This window comes from Phasianus colchicus, chromosome 1 (assembly GCF_987193195.1).
Source record: "Phasianus colchicus chromosome 1, bPhaCol1.hap1.1, whole genome shotgun sequence".
NCBI lineage: Eukaryota > Metazoa > Chordata > Aves > Galliformes > Phasianidae > Phasianus > Phasianus colchicus.
Window position 1 is genome coordinate 179,229,769 of NC_143436.1, and position 21,272 is coordinate 179,251,040.

The following is a 21,272-nucleotide window of genomic DNA, read 5'->3' on the forward strand; positions in this document are numbered from 1 at the left end:
AGGTATGCATTACGGGTCCATTGCCAAATATGTTGCACAAATGTCTGTCCAGGTAATTCTGCAGTACATACACCCTAGAGGGAAAATTCATACCAACCCACTGTTTCTGACTCGCTTTTTCAGCTGCAAAACAATTGCTTTTCTCAGAAGATCATCCAAGGCTTTATGTAGCACCCCTGTCTGAATCGAGACCCATCTACTCTTTACATAAATTCTTTTCTCATTTCCAGATGCTATACTTCACTTCCTAGCCCACTCAGGCTTAGACGTAGAGGTGCTAGTTGACCCAAAGGTATAAACAGAAGAAACACTAGAGTCTTTTCTCACAATTTTCCCTAAAATCTGATCACGCCTCTTTAAAGATTTTTCCCACTCAGTGATATTGACCATAAGCTTAACACTTAATGCTCTCTTCCACCTCCTTTCCTTCTGTAGAGTGCTGACATCACACTCTTCCACCCACCCCTCATTTCTATTGAGAAGGGTAGGCACTGAATTTCTTCAGACTGCCCTAGAAGGCTCTATCTTACAGCCATCAGCATTTACCCATAAAGCAAGAGGAAGAATTCACAATCTACACTCTAGCATTTTTTAAATTCCCCTACTAATACACACTGTCAGAAGGATAAGGGCTCATGACAGTATACTTTACCACCACCACCTGCTTATAGAAAAAACAGCTTGTCTTCCACTTCAATTTCCTGATTTATATGTTGTTTTCCACTTTCAATTCCATCTGAACTTTCCTTAGCTATTTATCAATCCATATAAATTCTGATGTTCTGGCAGGCATGGATTCAGCAGCAGGACTAATAAAGCTCACAGCACTTCTTCCTAAACCTACACCTTAATACCTTCATCAGTGACACTGAGAGTGGGATCGAGCACACCCTAAACAAGCATAGGGTGGCTGACAAGATTTAGGAATGAGACACCATCCAGAAAGACCCAGACAGGCTCAAGCAGTGGGCCCACCTCACAAGGTTCAACAAAGCTAAGTGCTTTGCACTTAGTCAAAGCTAAGTCTTGCACCTGGGTCAGGGCAACTCTCCCTATCAGTACAAACTGGGGGATGAAAGGACTGAGCACAGCCCTGCTGGAAAGAACCTAGGGGTATGGTGGGTGGCCAGCTGGACATGGCAGCAATGTGTCCACAGAGCCAAGAAAGCCAACCATACCCTGAGCTGCATCCAAAGCAGCATGGCCAGCAGGGTGAAGGGGTGATCCTGCCCCTCTGCTTTGCACTGTGAGGCCTCACCTGGAGTACTGCATCCAGATGTGGAGTCCTCAGTACAGGCAATACATGGAGCTGTTGGACTGTGTCCAGAGCAAAGCCGCAGAAATGATCCAAGGGATGGAACAGTTCCCTCTGAGGACAGGATGAGAGAACTGGGGCTGTTAATCCTGGAGAAGAGAAGAGACTGGAGAGACCTAAAAATGTTCTTTCCGTATCTAAAAGGGGGCTTTAAGAAAAAAGTAGACAGACTCTTTAGCAGGGTGTGTTCTAATGGGACAAGGGGAAATGGTTTCAAACTAAAAGAGGGAAGATTTAGACTGAATATAAGGAAGAATTTTTTTAAGACAGGTTGCCCAGGGATGGAGTGGGTGCCACATCCCTGAAACAATCAAGATCAGACCGGATAGGGCTCTGAGAAATCTGACTGAACTGTAGATGTCCCTGTTCAGTGCAAGGAAGTTGGATTAGATGACCTTTCCAACTCAACTGATTCTATTATGAAACCTACCTACCATTGTGTGCATGCTCTAGAACATATGACACTGTAATGTAAATGTGACTGTTTGCCTCTCTGCCTACACAGACATCCCTCAGATGACATTTTTTTTTCATAATTTTTTCATTCTCATGCTTCAGTTTCAGAGTGCTACCATTTAGGCAAAGAGGCCAAGAAGAGCTTTCTGTGCTGGATGCTCACCACTTGCAGTGTTGGACTTCTCCCAGAGCAGACTTACATGATGCCTTCTGCCTCTTTCTTGGCTCTCTCCTCCTTTTTGATCTTTGATTGCCTTTGTTCAAAATTCTGTTTATACCATCAATTAAGGACTATCTCTTTGATAGCTTCCAGACCCCCTCACTGTGTAAGCAATGATCTAATGGGGTAACTGAGGTGCTCTACAAAACTGCACATCCCTAAATTGCCCCCATGAGATTTAAATTAGTGCTGAATCATCAGCCCTTTGAATACACGCACAGAAAATTTTCCAGATTTAATGATATTAATTCTATAACACTCCTTCAGATTTCTATTTGGCATAAAGACTAGAAAGTAAAAGAAGCACGCTTGAAGTCTAGTGTTTTACAAGAATACACAGCATGTCTCTTAGTTGAAGCAGGACTCAAAATTTATCCAACTCATCACTAAAGCAATGAAGGGCAGGAGTTTTCCCTCACATAGCTATTTTATGGAAAGGGGTGGCAGAACAGACTGGGAAGCCTTTCGGTAACAGCCTGAGTAAAGGGTAGAACAGAAAAGTGAAAGTGCATTGCTGCAATGAAATCTTAGTCTCATGCTCCCAGCTTGCATGTTAACAACTGTGGTGCCAGATATTTTTCTGCTTCACAATTGCTTGATTTTCACTTAGGGCTTTGCACGTGATTGAATCTATTGAGACTGTGCTTTGGCCTTCTATTTCTAAGATAGTTTTTTTTCCTTTTATACACATATTACCCATTATACTCAGGGCCTGGCATTGTATTCAATGTGCAATCTGTATTTAGGAAACTCCCTTTGGTTTGTTCAAGTAATAAATGTAATCCCCATATGGTGTCCTGATCATCCATATATGGAAAAATCATCCATCTTTTAATCTGCTCTGAAACTACACTTTATCTGATACTTTGGATTGTTTAGGACATTTTTTCTCTGCCTGTCTCATTTCTCATTCTTTCTGGACAAATGCCAGAAGTCTTGCAGAAAAGCACCTCTGCATGGGAATAAAAACTTTGGAATGGTCTGGGTAAAGGTATATAAACTAAAGCCAAAAGGATCTCTCCAGCCTTATTGTTTTTTACACTCAGTCACATATCAAGACTCATAAGTCAGATCTGTGTAATTACCTTTCGTTTTCTGTATGAGCTACAGAAATGACAGAAAAATATTCTCTCATCTATTCACATGTTGTTCTGAGGCCAGATGAAGAGAGCAGGAGTTGGAAATACACTTTCAGAGATGTAACAAGTACTAAGCAATGACTTTTTGCATAATTTCTTTATCAAAAACTACAGATTAGGATTGATCTACAGAATTTCTAGTCTTTTGTTGAATTTTGTAAGTAGTAATACCTAAGAAAAAGATATATTTTCTTCCTAAATATGTCTTAACTATTTTTTTCCTTACTCTTTGAAGAGTGAGACAATTACATTTGGGATCAAGTGCTGTATTCTACTTACAAAATATTTTATTTTCTTATTAGGAGTATAAAATAGGAGATTTTTTTTCAAATTCAATTGACTGCCTGTCAGTTTTGTTCTCAGATTCTTCCATATGGCTGTTAAATAAAAAAAAAAACCCATACATCTGTAGAGTTCAAAGGACTTTAAGATTGTGATGTAACTACATCTTTCTCGACAGAGCTGAGCTACACCTGCAAAGTTGTTTTTTCTTCTGTCTTGTCAAAAATGTTCCAATCTTTTTCTGATCTCCTCACCAGCATGTTTTAAAAAGGTGATAAAAACTGATTTGAATTGTTAATCATTGTAATGTAGTCCGGGTAATTTCAATGTTTTAAAAGGAATATAGCATTCTGTGCCGAATATATCTTGTTGGTATTTTGTAATACTTTCCACTCACTTTTCTATATTTAATCGGGTTATCAGTTGGATCCTAGCAGAGGTACTGCTCACATCCTGAGTTATGTTGTGTTAAGCTCTATGTGCAAATATAAAGGACAACTCCTTTCTTAAGGAATCTGTTCTGGCAAGGATTTTTTTTTATTTATTACCACAAGCACTCGTGTACCTTAATACCAGTTGTATTTTGCAGAACCCAAAGCTGCACATAATGTTGGAGGTGAGAAAGATAAATACTGCAGTCTCTTTGGACTGACTGGCCATGCTTTGTTTAATGTACCCCCAAAATGTGGTTTGCTCCCTTGGCTGCTAGGGCACACTGCTGGCTCATGCTGAGCTGCTGTCATCAGCACCTCCAGGTCCCTTCCTGCTGAGCTACTCTCCAGCCAATCAGCTCCAGTCCGTGACTATGACTGCTTTACTTTATTCCAGCATTTACCTGTGTTGAACTTCATGCTGTTGATGACTGCCCAGTGCTCTAGTGTGCATACACTCCTCAGCAAGGCCTCTTGTTTCTCAAGATAATCAACAGTACTTCTCAGTTTAGTATCATCTGAATTTGCTGAGGATGCTCTCTAGTTCTGCATTCCGATTACTGATGAAACTATTGAACAGTACTGGTCTGAGAACTGAGCCCCAGAGAAACACCACTAGTGACTGGTCCTCCAGCTAGACGTAGCTCCATTCAGTACGATATTTGAGCTCTAACACTGAGTCAGTTCATCACAAAGTATATTGTGTACTTGGTCATCTCATAGTTGGACAATTTGTCCAGAAGAATGGCATAAGTGACAGCATCAAAGGCTTTATTAAAATACAAAAATGTTACATCTACTGCCTTCCCTTAATACACCAAGCAGGTAACCTTATTGTAGAAGGATAACAAATTACTAAGACATAAGTTTCTCTTCATTAATGCATCTCGATTATACCTGATAATAGCTTTGTTCTTTAAATACATTCAGTAGCACTCTGGATAATCTTCCCCATAATTTTCTCAGGTAATGAGGTTAGAGTAATGGATCTGTAGTTTCCTGGGTCTTCTCTCATGCCCTTCTTGTAGATCATTATAATATTGGCTAGCTTCCAGTCAGCAGGGATCTCCTCAAACTCCTAAAACCTTTGGTAAATTGATGAGAAGGATTCAACCATAACATCTGCTAACTTCTTCAGTACTCAGCGGTGAATCCCATCAGGCCCAATGAAGTAATGAACATTCTATGATAAAACTAGTCATCTACAATTTTGGTGACAACAAAGGGAAAGAGGCTGCTCCCCCTGTCACAGTCCTCCAACTCAGAGGAATAAATAGTCCAAGATCTATAATCAATACTAGAAGCTAAAAAGTAATAAATGCTTCTGGCTCATTCCTATTTGTTAGGCAGTCATCTTCATCAAGTATCATTCCAGTGGTTTCCTCTTGATTCCAACATATTTTAAGAAGTCTTTTGATTGTCTGACACCATTCTAGCCAGTGTCAACTCAAACTGAGCTTCGGTTTTTCATGTTTTCTCCCTGTAAATGAGAACTGCAGCTGAGAAACATGATTTTCAGAGATTATTTGTTTTCTTTTTCTGCCCAAGTTCCATTAATGGTTCCCAGTTCAGGCAGGCCAGTCTTCCGCCTTGTTTGCTTGACTTGTGATAACACAGGAGGATTGCCTGCCCCTGCAAAATTAAAAGCTGGTATTCAAAAAGTGACCAGATCTCTTGGTCCTCTGCAGAGCAGATTCCCAGGGAATAAGCCAAATAGTAGCTTAAAATTTGCCCTCATAAAGTTCAGAAGGGCAACTCTGCTGACATCTTTTCCCTCCACAGCCAAAATTTTGAACTCAAGTATTTCATGATCATTGTGTCCAAGACAGTCACCTCCTGTCAAATCTCCCACAAGGCCTTCTCTATTCTCACCTCACTCAGTTGGCCCTCTAAGCACTTTCAGTGATCTAAGATGGTGCAACTAATCACAGGGAGTTCTCCCAGAACAGAAAGTGTGTCTATTTGTATCACAAGAGTGAATGTACACTGTCTCTTTTATAAATCAAATATTATTGTTATAATAATTACAAAAGACAGTATTTGCAGACTTATGTGAACAGAAATGAGCTTAGTATAGTTCTTTTTTCAGTATAAGGTATTTGCCACAAGTATTTCTTCCTTAATGAGCTCCATGAGTGATTTCTCCACATTAATTCAATGCTAACCAACTTGTGTTAACAGTGCATAAACACAAAATCAATAATCACAAAAATTTAGGTCAGAATGGACCTCTGGAGGTCATCTCATCCAAATTCCTTCTGTAAATAGGGTTTGATGACTTCAGACTGTGTTTAGTAGAGTCCTGAGTACATTTGAAGACAATGGATCCACAACCTATCTGTGTAATCTGTTTGACTAGCCTCAGGGGGATACTATCTTTCTAATATTGAACAGAAATTTTCCCATGTTGCAATTCATGTCTGTTAAGTCTTGTCTTTTCACTATAAACTTCCATCAGCCTGGTGTATCTCTACATGAGGTAGTTGAAAATATCAGTGAGGTCTCCCTTTTGCCTTGTCATCTAAAGGCTGGACAAGTCCTTTTCCCCCAGTGCCTCCTTGTAGGTCTTTCACCAGCTTACTGCCCATCTTGGTGGCATCTGATTGACTCAGTCCAAGTCGTTGGAGTTTTTCTTATCCTGGAGAATTCAGAGTAGATGCAGCAATCTACATGGAGACTCAAAAGTGCCAAATAGAGATGAACAATGATTTTTCTCAGCCTGATGGCTGCAATCTTATGGGTGCCGCCCAGGATATAATCAGCTTGTGCTGCAATTACACATTGCTGGCTGACGTTCAATTTCTTGTCTACGGGGATTTGCAGATCTCTTTCTGCAAGGCTAACCAGTGGATCCTCAGCCTGGCCGTTTCATTGGACTCCTTTTCCTCCAAGATGCAATAATGTTAATTTCCTTTTGTTTGGTTCATGAGGTTCTTGACAGTTCATTTTCCACGTCAAGATCCTTCTGAACAGCTGTTCTACTATCCAGCATACCTGCCTCTCCTCCCAGTTTGGAACAATCTGTGAACTCCATCATCTGTGCTATATGTGTCAATAAAGTCAGGGAAGAGTACGCATTATAACTATATATACACATGTATATTGCCTCAATATAGGCATATATATATATTTTAGTATGTTTTCCCTCATTAAATATCACCAGAACCAGGATTAAACTTTGACTCTCTCAGCAGGAGCATTCACCTGTGTCTACCTTCACTATCAGCACGTTTAGAGAATTCAAATGAAGATAAATTTTGCTGAATTGATTTAGACAAAAGTATTCAGCCAGGATTAGAGAAAACAAAGGAATGCTCAGTGTAAATCTTTTTCCTTTTTTTACTTCACCATTTTCCCCGAATTTAGTCTGGCCATGCCATAAATCTTTTCTAGTGTATATCATACATATGTGAAATGCTTTTTGTATCTTCACTACAGTGCATGAGAAAATGTCATTTTACATGTACCTTGCTTAGGCTCTGTAAGCTTGAATCTCAAACAGGATCTCTTCCTCCTTCACATATCTTCCTTGCCTAAGAAGTTAGATTCATGTGAACAGGAGGAAGTGTCATTTGCAAACACTTTAGTTCTTTACACTGTTCTTTCACAGCTTCGGATGGCACACAACCATGTAAGAGTACCATTTAAATTCATTATTCCTTTCAGGAGTGGATGCACCATACATCCTGCCTTGCAAATAGTATGTTTCTTCTTCATGATAGAAAGGATCTGATGACTCACCTTTGTTACTACAACTTTGAGGTTCCCAGTGGACACCGTTGGTCCAGGCATACAGGTGATTTGGGTATGTGTTCTACAGGCTAAGCATTTCTTCTTAGTGCATGTTGTACCTTCCTCACACCATGATCTGCAGTGATAAAACATGTTTCTATTACTTCTTAAGTCCTCTGTGAAAGGCCTACACTCCTTTCTTCATCTCTGGTTTGTGCTGTGTAGTCACTCAGCTGTGTGCAGTCAGGATGAGTGTCTCTACCTTCTCTGTCCAGCAGTCAGCTTTCTGATGCCCTGTGTCCAAAAGGCTAAATCCATTTCAGTAAGCGTTCTTCTTGTTCATTTATCTTCATGTCTAAATTAAGCCTTCTCCTGAGACATGTGAACTAATAAAATTGGTTACTTCAATTTCACCGGGAATGCAAACAAAAGGGGTACAAGAGAGACAGGACTAATTCATGACCTAGGCTTCATAGAATTAGCAGGGAGGCTGCTATGTCTTAGTAGTTACTTACACTGTTGATCTGCTTGCTATGGTAACTCATAGTCTTGTAGTAGTGAATGAGCCTTCACACTTGCTGTCCCTCCTGTGAATTGTAGTTGGATCAGTAATGCTGTGACAGGTAATATACAGACTGAAACATCATTTGCAAACAGATTACCAGGAAATATGTCTTGGAGATTAGATTTTCATTCATGAAGACACTGAATTTCTCGACTCTTTGTTTTCATTTCTGAACAGTAAAATTAGTATGAAAAGTGATTATGATGATGAGAATAATTGTTAATTATTCATTTGTTTATGCACTGTATCTTGAAGAAACAGAATGTAAAGTAGCAAGTAATGTCAGCGTGTGTAGTGAAGAAAAAATGGTCTATGAGAGTATACTCTTTCTAGCATATAATGACAAGTTCTTGTTGCTAGAAGTCCCTAAGGCTGATTTCTTAGCTGCAGTTTCAAAACATCATCATTAGTAAGACACTGGGGAATAAAAATGTTCTATGAATCCATTTATGTCTTACTGAAAACCCCACTTTTCCATCTGAAGGAGGAATTTTTGTTTAAATCTGACTTTTTTGCCTTCAGAGATAATTTGAGCATATTGTGATTTAGAAAGCACATATTTACTAAATAATTCATCAGTGAGGCAGGAAGATCATTTGGCAAGGTCCTTTCACTCCCCACAGGCTTATGAATTCCAAAATTTTTTGACCCGCCTATTCGGCACATCTTTCTTTTATTTCTGAAGAGCAGGAATAACAAGATTTATACATACACACACAAAGAAACAAATCAAAGAAAATGTTTTATAATCCTTCAATGGAAGCCCAGTTCTAACCCCCTGAATCTGCTCACTCCATTCCACTTGTTCTGGATCAGGCCCATGCATAGCATTTCTTCTGCTCCTCGGCATGTTTCAGCTGACAGCCAGGGCTGCACAAGAATGCATGAGAGAACCCTCTGTCCTTGGCATAAAATGGCTGGGTGTTAATCATTTCTCACTGACTGACATTTTTTTATACCTCCCAACTTTCCAGGTCATCTGTTTCTCTCCTCCTGGTGCTCTCAGTCACCCCACTTCTTTGCTGAGGGGACTCGGATGCTCCCTGCAGCGCTCCATGTCCAGCAGACTCCCATAGTCAGCAGCTCCCTGGCAAACAGGACCACGACAGCCTGTAACTGTCTCCAAATTGTGCAGCTGCACTGCACTGCACTGGGAGAAGTTAAGAATATATTTCATTTAAAAGTGAAAGAATGGCTACTTAAGTAATGTGATCTGCTGCAAAACCGCACTCTCCTCCAAGGGCAGTCGGGTAAAATCCATTACACAAAGAATTTCAAAGATTCTTTTTTTCTAAATTTGTCAGTAACAGTGTGGCCCATTGTTTACATTTTAATTAACTTCTGTTTCGCTGACTTTTAAATAAGATTAATTAATCTAATTCTTTCAGCAGCTTTTTTATGTAAAGGAAATCAAATTAGTGATACCTTTACAGTGATTTAATAGCTCATGGACACCAAAGTGATGAGAAATTATTCTTGGAAAATTTTTCCTGAGCAGCCTCTGGTCTCAAAGGGGATTTCTTCTTTACATCTGCTGTATGTACAACTGTCAAAATGAGAAAAGGGAAGTTACTTGTGCTGTGCAGCAAAAGATCAACATAGAAAATGTCAAAGTATCCCTCTGCTTGTGCAAAAAAATGAAGAGCACAGCTGGCTTTAAAGTTACCTCAATGAAAACAAAAGCAGACAAGATATGCTGAGAGCCACTGTTCCATACTTACTACTCCCTCAACTGTGATTTAACTGCTGAAACTTCAGCTCTCACAAAGAATCACAAGCTCTGCTTTTTCAACTGCAGTTTTCAACATGGTGACTAGCAAATATGCAATAAATGTATTAAGAACTGGGGGAACATTGTGTAACTGTTTCCTCTAAAAACAACGTTGCGCACCTTAAAAGAAGTATACCGTTGACTCATTTAGAGGAAAGATATCCATACATAAAATATTTCTGCATTCATGAATCCCTGATATGAATCAGTATGGTTCCTTGATGGTGTACATTTAGAGCGGTAGATCTTTGGCTAAGACTACAAAGCCTATTACACAACGCAGGAAACGTGAAAAGGGAGTTTCAAGCCAAATGTGCAATGTGCCACTCCCAAACTAGTGACATACTGATTTGATCTTCCAGCATCCGTTGTTTGCTTTAAATTATTCCTCCTGTCAGAAGCACAAAAGTGCTGTAACAGCAGCTAGGAACTGGCTGGAAGAAAGGAAGTTACCAGCTATGCCATCTTATTTCTAGACACACGATCTTACAAGGACTTTCCCTTTTTGCCTGCCTTCTTCACTATTTTCTCATAACCCTCAGGCCCTTCCTGTCTCTGTTCACATCTTATTTTTGGCATGTATTTTTCTGAACTGAATCTTCTGAATGTAGGTGAAATCTGTCAGGAGAACTAAATCAATCAAGTGCTGATCTATCCTTGCCCCACTACCTAGACAGCTATTGGAGAAAATCTTACAAATTTCTAACAGGATTTCTTGCCAGCTGCTTTTTACAATCTTCGTATATTCAGAGGCAAATGTGAAGAATATTTTTGGCAACTGTTCCTATATAGCATTGATGAGCTCACAGAGGTAACTTACTTATTGTTACAAGTTCTAGCTACTCTGAACATTGAGGACATTAGAGATTATTTCCGGTTCTTTTGAAGATTGAGGTTTTATGTCCATTCTACTCAGGAATGGTAGATAACCCTTAAAACAACCTGTTGAAATGTCTTAATCTTGGAAAAAGTTTGGTTTTTTTTATTATCTATTAGGAGACAAAGCAGTCAATCACCAGGCTTAACTAACTGGGAGAATACCATAATCATCTGATGACCACAAACAGTAACACCTTTCCACCTCGTACTCTTCTCTTTCACAAACCAAAAGCATCCATGCAGCTTTGATGCATTTGCACAAATAAGTAGCAAAAGCTAGATAGGACTGTCTGTGGTATCAAAATCATCATGAATCTATCAGTCAGTAGGATGAGGAGTAGAGGAATCCTCTTACTTCGATCACCACTTTAGAAAACTATTACAGTGAACTGACTTGTCCCATGTACACATTATCAATTCACTCCTTAATACTCCTTGGTTTGGTTTGCTGAGGAGTTTGGATGAATTAGAAAGGGCTTCAACAATAATGATGATGATGATGATGATAATAATAATAACAGTAATAACAGTAATAGTAGTAATAGTACTAGTAGTAGAAGTTAAGTAGACCCCAACCATCTTATCCAACAAAGCACTCTGGAGCTTAATATCATAAAATTTTGTCACTGAAAGCCAAAGCACCTTAGAAAATACTGAATTCAATATATCAAAAAGAATAATGTGCTTCTGTTGTTGAATAAACAGGAAAGTCCACATTTGCTTATTAGTTACAGGAACTACAGCTATAAAACAGAATTGTGATCATCTAGTGTGGTTTTCTTAACAGATGCCACGTGTCTTCCCATCTTCATGACCAGTGTCTCTTCTAATAGCCATACTGGAGTTAGACTCTACTGCTTGAAAGAGGTCATTCCATGAGCACAAGAATGGATTAAACAGGTGTCCTGTGTCTCTGAGACTCATGGCTGATTGAGTCAGGTGTTTTTTTATATTTGAACTCTGATTAGGACTTCTATCTTAAGAATGCATTCCATTCAGAGAAATAATCAGAGTGAATCAAGTGTTAGAAATCAACATTAAACACACTTAGTGTTCACAGTTTTGGAAGTTAGAAAAATTAACCACCATGTGGATTCTTTGGTAGTAAAAACATGAAATGAAACATGCTGCCATGTCATAGTACATCTATGCTCTCCTTCCTCAAGAGAGGAGAGCCTTCCTTTTGCAGCATTTCTAGAAATATCTGTTGTCTATGAGAAGGCTGCCTACATATCAAATGGACAGGAAATTAGCCAGTAAGTTCAAAACAGGGCATGGGACTCCCAAGCAAAAGACAAACAAAATTAGCCTTATCACATAAATATAATTTTTACGTCACATCAAGCTTAGATATATATATTGGTTTGATTTAACACAAAATTTCTTGCACTGAAGAATTCATTACAGTATCTGCTAAAATTCTCTGTGGGTTGCTTAAGACAAGAACATAAGACCTAAACTGAATTTGTTTTGCCTCACTTTTTACCACGTGATTCATACTGTATGAATGTTATTCTGAAGGCATCATTAGGTCTGTTTCTGATCATTAGGTCTTAGATACGTGGCTGTGAGCCAGACGTCATGATAGGTTATACCAAATAAGCTGAATATGTGGTACTTTTTGAATTGCTCTCTTACAGTTCCAGTTTTCAAACATGCCTTTTGAAGTCTACACACCGGAACTGAGCTCTACATCACAACATCCATCATATCAAAATCAGCTCTGAAAACAGGAAGTTGTCTCCTCCTCATATTTGCACATAACTGTTTCAGGAATTATTTCATTTTATTTGGATGAACAATGGCATCCAAGTCTTTTAGAGTACCTTCTCTACAAAATATAGTAACCACCCTTAATGTAATTTTTCTAACTTGATTCATCAAAATGATGTGTGACATTGAATCAAATTCTTTTTAGAATGTAGCGGCTTTATGACAGCACTGATGCTTGACTTATTCATAAATTCACTTTAACAATGGTTACATAAACCTTCTTCAGTTTTGTTTTTTGGGGTCCCATTCTACTTCTTGGGGGAGTCAGTATCAGGCCACTAAACTTAGAAATACTTCATACAGCAGTGACTTTCCTCCTTTCCTCTGAAGCTTTGCTGTTGTTATAAGGCTTGTGGAAAATCAGTGGCCACAGTTCAGAGTTCTCCTTAAAGAGGTGGATATTTCAAAATGTCTAATTCCAGTTCATAAAGTTTAACATATTTCTCAATCATTAAAGAAAAAAAAAAAAACTTATCATCCAAATATGACACAAATCTGCCTCCTGTTTTATTCAATACAAAATAGAAAAATGTAATTTCTTTTGTATTTTTACTTATACATCTGACATTTTCTCCTAAATGTACATTTCACTCTTATAGTCATTTTTTCACCTAAAAAGCCTTTGAAAGCTCCTACATTTTTATTTCCAGATTTCTGAAATCTGCTGCACATAAATTTTGTCATTTCCTTTTGCTTCCTTCATTAACTTTCTCAAATTCCTCCTTTTAGTTTATAATCTTTCTCCTTTTTCATTTTTAATGTTCCTTTCATAATTAATCAGATCACTACTTATGTCAAACACCTTAAAAAATGTAACAATCCATCCAACCTTCAGTAACCCAACATAACACAGAAGATCTTTACAGCTGTCCTATTTCCGATCTGCATTCATCCATAATCTTTGGCTCCCACTATAGTGAAGATCTGCAGCTTGTGGTATCTCCTGTGCTGGATACTTTGCTACAAAGATCCATAATGGTGCACAATTTCTTCATTCCTGGGAAAAAAATAATGATTTTTCTATGTCTAAACTAAGACATTTTTTATTTCAAAAAATATCAAAGCAGATACAAATTTCCTAAGACTCTTTAAAATTTATGTTTAGTTACAGTGAAATGGCAATGATTTCACAGAATAGCATGCTAAATTTTTGAGGCTCAGAAAACCACATTCCTATTTTAATGTTTGTTGAGGTTTCTGAACCCAGTAAGACCCTGGATATTTTCAGCTCCAAGCAAGGAAGTATCATAAAGTTCCCAAATCTTAGGCTTGAATGACATGAACTGGGAAATTCGAGGACTTTGGATACAAGGAGCAGAAGCAGAACAAGAAAAACATTTGCCTAGAAGAATTAGGTATTCAAGGAGCCCAGGTAATCTGGGATTGTGTTATATAAATAATAAGAAAAGGCAGAGACATAGAATAATCTTTTTAAAAATTTTAAGCTATGACTATTTTTTCAACAGAAACAAATCACTTTTTGATTTTCTGTGAAATCCTCTTGTACTGAGCTCTGAACTTAGCCCCAGGAAAAACACTACAGTGGGCAGATTTCCCAGTAGAAGACTCAGATGAAGCAGAATTGGAAAAATTACTGTGCTTAAAGTGATTTCTAAACTGAATATTTCCCAGATCTAATTTTCTGGAGTAACAAATTTGCATGAACTTATATCTAGTAAAATGGGATTGAAGGTTAGCTAAAATATACTTTTGTTATGCAACAAGACAAACATTTATCTAAGGCTGGCTATAAAGCTAAAGCTCAGACTACATTCTGAAACTGTGCCCTCTTCAATGTCTAATCTGAATTATAAAATGTATGACTGTGTTCTGAAGATCAGCATTATAATAGACTACCCCAGGTCATACCACTTTATCCACCTCAGTACAGCACTGCTGTCCCAGTGGTTGCATCACAGAATGTCTTAGCTTGGAATGGACCTCAAAGGTCATCTAGTTCCAACACCCTGACACATTGCCCACCACATCCACCTGCCTGGGGCCCCATCCAACCTTGCCTCGAACACCTCCAGGGACGGGGCATCCACAACTTCCTACACACCGCATGTATTTTTCTTTCTCACCTTTCAGCTTAACCAGCAGGTCCTTGCTCAGCCATGCTGGTTTCCTGCCTCATTTGCCTGATAGCTTAATTTGTGGGAGGGAGAACTCTTGTGCTCTCAAAAATGCATTCTTAAGAGCTGCCAGCTCTTTTCTGTTCCTATGTCCCTAGGGACAGTTTCCCAGAGATAACTCATACAATAATTCCTTAAACAGTCTGAAGTTCACTCTCCTGAAGTTCAGGGTCCTGACTTCACTCTTTACCATGTCTGTGTTCCTTGACCACATATAGCAACAAAGCATGTCCACATGAAGTAGGTAAGTCAGTGCTATTATGTCAACATATATATAATTCTGAAAACAGGGAAGTACTAAAAATTCTAAAGTTATAATGATCTGAACTGAAAGTAATCTGAAAAAAGAAAACTTCTTGTTAGCACAGAAATTTTGAAAATCTTGGTTCAGGATGACCCCTTTTATTGACTTATTGTGGCTTGATCACTAAACTAGAAAACAAACAAAAAGCAATTCATCCTGCTTGATGACTAAGCCTAAGATATATCTGGAAGAGACAGGAAAAAGCACTCCAGCCACTCCAACCCTTTCTTCCTAGCTCTGTCTTATTTTTTTCTCTTGCTGAAAAAAGGAATTGGAAGTGGATTGCTTGGCTGAATGATGGATTCAATGATGTCAAAGAAGAGATCATTTAAAATATCACCTACTACTGGAACAAAATTAAAAAATAGAACAAATATAGTAAGATATACAACATCTCAAAACATTCATTCTATGAAATGAGACAGGATAAGTAACACTTATTTTTACACTGATTCTGGTAAATTATAGTGCAGTTAGTTATTTTCTGATGAATTACTGAGATGGAAAATTCAGAGATCTTCAGCCATCAGCATATAGAGATTCAGGAATCGCTTTCAGTGAGGGGTTGCAGAACTAAACTTCCTAATTTGTTTTTAGCAAACACTTGACAAGTTTATGAATAGAAGTATATGACATGGTTGTAAACCGTGTACCATGCCCGTTCATAATGTGCACAATCCAATATAGTTTAAAAGTCTCTAGGAGTTCCATAGTTCATTGACAAGAGTTAACTGTCTTCTTCCCACTTTAGCAGACATTTATAAAATATTTTTTCCCACCATCTAAGTGTTGAGTGAAATTAGTAAACGTAAATGATAAAGGGATGGGTTTTGTCTGACACCATTCCATTAGCTACAGGTAGGTAGATCATGGTGTCCATTTATTCTTAATTTCTGCACTACAACAATCCTTACTACGTTATCCTGTAACTCCTATCACAGGCCTGCAGTTTCTAGCTAGGAAACTACAGGAAGTTTAGATCTAGAATGATTTCAGTCCTGACTTCTGGTGCTGCATTGCCACTACTTGAGACATCTCATAACATCAATCATGAGAAAGAAAGTTACTAATTGCAGAAATGTAAACATGGAAAACAAGTTAGTATTTCTAATTCCAGTCTTTTATACCTTCTATATTGAAATGTTGCTGATTAAAACAGTAAACTCAGCTGAACCAAAATAATAACAGATGTACTGTAAGTGTTCCCAGACATAAACACCTTGGAAAGTTTGAGGTCACATTTATTAAAATTGATCCCTATCTTAAGCAATTTTGACACTTATTCCTCGCCTCAGCAGTAAGGCAGAAAGTCCTTTGAAGCATTCTGAAGCAAGCAAACAAGGATCTGCCATATAGGGATGTTCTGACCTTATATTTTTGCCCAAATTACTCCATCTCAGTTAAAGCTATGAGGATTTTGCAAGTGATACTTCATGGAAATGACATTTTAAAGCAACAGCCTGTCTGCTTAGGCATATGTGTGTATAAAATTGAAGACAGCTCTTACATATTGAAAACTCGAGTAAAATGATACAGTGGAAAATAAACTGATTATGAAAGTATTAGTTAGTGACAAAGTTAAAACACATTTTCAGCAGAGATATAGTTCCTTACTTGTTCATCTTTTTCCTGATTTTCTAAGCCACTAAACAAAGTAAACAATCTTTTCCAATTCAAAACGTTGCTGTATTCAGTGTAGAAAGGCATACACAGTTTACAACATGACATGGTTCACATGATGAAAGCCATCTGTATGGTTCACAATTTCACTCACGAGGTTATGCAGTGGTTCCAATTATAAACTCTGACATTTATGTGCCAGTGGTGTAGAGCATGAAAAGTCAGTCTCACCAGATTTGTTCAGGACAGGGGTACATCATAACTTCCCAGATATCTGCAGACAACTCCAAAACCACAGCTGGCATCTTAGGCCACCTAGGACATTTCCACACAGCCAGCTAGAATATGTGTGTCCTAAGGCACTGACTTTTGACTGTGCCTTCATCTCTCTCTTAACCTACACGAACTTTTAGATAAAAATCTTTGTTGAGGGAAATCCTAAGGATCAATATAAAACAATACAGATGGGATAAGTTAGTACATGTAAGATAATGAGAACAGTAAGAAAATATTTTTTATAAATGTACATAAAATTAAAATGGTTAATTGTGAAAAAAATACCAGAAATTATAATGTATAGTGCTACACAACTAGAAAACTGGCAGGATATACTTACAGTTATTTGGTTTCAGCTCAGTAGGGCAGTTCTTATGTCTCTGTATGTAATATCTGAAAAAAATTAAGGTAATCCACCTCAAATGTGTAAATTCTTAGGCTATGTAAATATGCTCTTTTTACCCCTTCTTACGTTTCACACTGTTTAATATGGCTGGGGCTTTTTGTCTCCTTCTTCTTTTTTCTTGGCTTTTTTAGTCTGAGTTCCTTGTATCAAAAATCTTCTTTTGAGTTATATGATGGTCACTCTGAAAGTGATGACTTCTAATTTTATTGTGTTGGCTCACAATGCCAATCAGAGTCAAATGTTCATGTTATGGCAGTAGAGGCTGAACCTTCCCACCAATATTCCCTTACATTTTGTTGACGTGTGACAGATGGCAGTAGAGGGGCAGTCTGACAGAATGGTGTCTGACATGGAAGTGTAGATGAAGCAAATTTAAGCAACTGAATTCCTACATGCAGAAAAAAATTACACCTATTGACATCCATTAATGCTTGCTGAGACCAAACAGTGGATGTGAGCATCGTGGGATGGTGGGTGGTGCATTTCAGCAGTGGTGGCAGCAACCTGAAAGACAAGCCGTGTTCCAGATGGCCATGCACAGCTGTCACAACATGAAATGAAGAGCTCTTCTGTGCAAATTGGTGGATTAGGATTAGGGAGCTGTGTATGGATCAGCCTACTCATTTCAGTGCATTGGAAACAAAGTTTGCACCAGGTGGGTCCAGTGAATCTGCACACAGGAACAGAAAGAATGCTATAGAGGTTTGTCAGGATCTATTAAACCAGTAGGAGGCTGAAGGTGATAATCTCCTGGACTGTGTCATTACCAATGCCAAGATGTAGTGTCACTACTCTGAGCCAGAGTCAAAATAGCAGTCCATGGAGTGAATGTGTATTTCCCATTGAAGAAAAAAGTTCAAGACACAGTCCTCAGTGGGTAAAATAATGTGCACTTGGATGGGAAAGGGATGATCATAGAGTCATAGACTTATAGAATGCTTTGGGTTGGAAGGGACCTTTAAGATTGTCTAGTTCCAACCCCCTGCTATAGACAGGAACACATCCCTCTATACCAGGTTGCTCAAAGGTCCATCCAGCCTGGCCTTGAATGCTTCCAAGAAGAGAGCATCACAGCCTCACTGGGTAACCTACTCCAATGGGCAACATGATCCTCCTGGATTTCCTGAAACCCAGACAAAGCATCAACTCTGACTGCTACACAGTGATGCTGACTAAGCTGAAGGCTTGAACTTTCAAATTCAAGCCAGAAAAGAAGACATCACAATAACACCAGACTGTGGAGAACACTGCCAATCTTGGCTGGACTATGCTACCACACTCATTATTAATCCAGATTTGGTGCCTTCTGATTTCCATCTGTTCAGACTGATGAAAGATGGACGATGCAGGGAACATTTTCTTAGCAACAACACCATCATAGCAGCTGTGAAACAGTTGGTCACCTCCACCAGTGCAGATCTTTATGCGTGTGGCTGCAGGCTGTTGTCCATCACTGGCAATGCATAGATAATGGTGGCAACTATGTTGAAAATTAGTGTTTTCCAGATTAGAATTTACTCTATTAAATAGCATTATTGTGCTCTCTGTATCTGTTATAATTTCCATGGAAATAAATAGGAAGCATTACTTTCAGAGAAACCTATGTAGAGTGAATAAGACAAGTTTGTTTGTGATCTTGACTTCTGCAGTAGATGCTGTCATAACATAAATTCTCCCGGTCATTAACAACATAGCATCTTTCATTCCTCACCCTTGCAGGGCACACAATTAGGTGTTCTGCAGGAAGGAAGCATTAAGGGTGAAAATAAGGCACACATCCCCCCATGCTCTCTGTACAGAGTTGGGACAGATGTTAGCCTCCACCCATCTCTCTCTCTAAATTCCCTTCATAGCAACTCTGTGGATTAAACAGCTATATATTATTTTATAATCCAAAAGCTTCTAGTGAAAGGTTTTTAATTTTTATTTTTTTTTTTAATCCAAAGGTTGCAGATGAAATTAACTCAAGTATCATTCTAAGGCTTCCATTTTATAAGTGTGAAGGATCAGTAATGCCGAACAGTAGCATCAAAACGCACAGAAATGTGGAATTCTAATTCACATATAAATTCAGGCACTTAGATTACTCAGACAGGGTCTTTTTTCAGAAGCATTCACATCATTTACCTCTTTCCATCAGCTGAGGAAGGAAAATTGGACTCTTATCTGGGCAGAAGTGTCTCACTAAGGACCAACAGTTCAGCCTCAAGTTAAGTCTTACTTATGGAGGCTGGACTCCATCCAAAATCACTTCAGTTAGTCAGGAACAGACAGCTCTAAATTAGATGAAAGTATCACTGATAAATGCCAAGTAATTCACATCAGAGGATAAAAGCGAAATTACTCTTACAAGGTTTTAGAATTTATATAATGGCTCAGTTCAGGAGGGAAATGTAGGTACCACTGCAGAAGGCACATTAACAGTAGTTGGCAGTCCAAAAAATCCTAGCAACCTTTAGATGCTGTAAAAACGTAGAGGAGAAGATGGAAACAACATGGAAAATGTAATGTCTTTAAAAATAAAAGTTATAGAGCATATCTCAGATACTTCTTGCAGCACCAGACATTGCGTCCCATAAAACAATAATACAGACTTGGTGAGAGTTCACAGAAAAATGATAGAAATGAAAATGTGGTCATATGAAGAGAAATTGGAAAGACAGAGATTTTTCCTCTTATAAAATGATGAGTGAGAGGCAAAATGAAAACATTTTACAAATTAATGTTATCATATAAAGCAGCAAAGGGAAAACGGGGGCTTCCACTCTGACTCTGGAAGGAAGAACAACAAGGCATTCACTGAAATTAAAAGGTGGGCAAGTCAAAACTGATAGAAGGAAATACCTTTTTATATTACGTGTAATTAAATTGTGGAACTCATTGCCAAAGGAAGTTGTTGAGACCAAAACTTAACCAGATTCATAAAGAGATTGAATATTATATCAATATCATGGATATCCAGAGTTATCATAATTAAAGAAAATAAACCTTTTGGAAAAGATATTAAACCCAGTGCTTCAGGGCTTAAGCTAATCTCTGACAATTAGCAAGCAGGATCAGGAGACCTTTGTGGAGGCAGATTATTCTGCCTCTGCCTCCTGCAGGGCTCTTCTGTCGTTCTTTGCAGCAGCTGGTACTGGTTATTTCAAACAGAATAACAGATAGAATGGCTCTCTACTATGATTTAGTCAAATATTCCTATATACTTCTCTGCAAAGAAATTCTGCACGGATGTGGTTGCTTACATCTAACTTAAACTTTTCTGTGAAAGTGTAGGATGGGGCCACAGTTTGGTCTTTAGCTGCATGTGAAGGACAGTAAACACATTACCTGCTTGCAGAGATTGGTTGCTTTGCAGATTCTGGCTTGAGTTTTGCTTGGATTTTCAGAATCCATTCCTTTGCATAACGCTATGGAACAGTCTTGAGGAGTGTGCAACATTTAACAGCAAGGCAATCTAGATCATTTGTCAACATCTGTGGCTCCAGAACAACAAAATGTGTGGATAGAATGACTCAATACACAGGACAATGTAAGGAACATGTTCTAAAGGAGGTATCAGAAAGATACCTCTTTTCTCCATTTCCTTTCCCATTGGTTTGGATCTACTGAATCTAAGTACAAAGTGAGTTCTCTGTCCTTTCATGGGGTTCATAGAGCACTTGTATAGAGCAACTATGAAGGAAGCAATTCACTGATTTCTTTTCTTAGATAGTAACCTTATCCACTATGTACAGGTTAAATTTAAAAATCATCAGCAGTGAACTCCTCTAAAGTTGGCAATAGAGATATGCCATTAACAAAGTTTGTGAGTACATCCTACAGTGGACTGTCAATCAATGGGAAAATACATCTTTTGTGCTATTTGCGTAGCCCAGAATGGGAGAGATGATTTTGGAATTAATCCAGACATAGCTTTTACCTCTTTCTGAACAATAACTGACCTAGTTTTACTTTAAATAATAAAT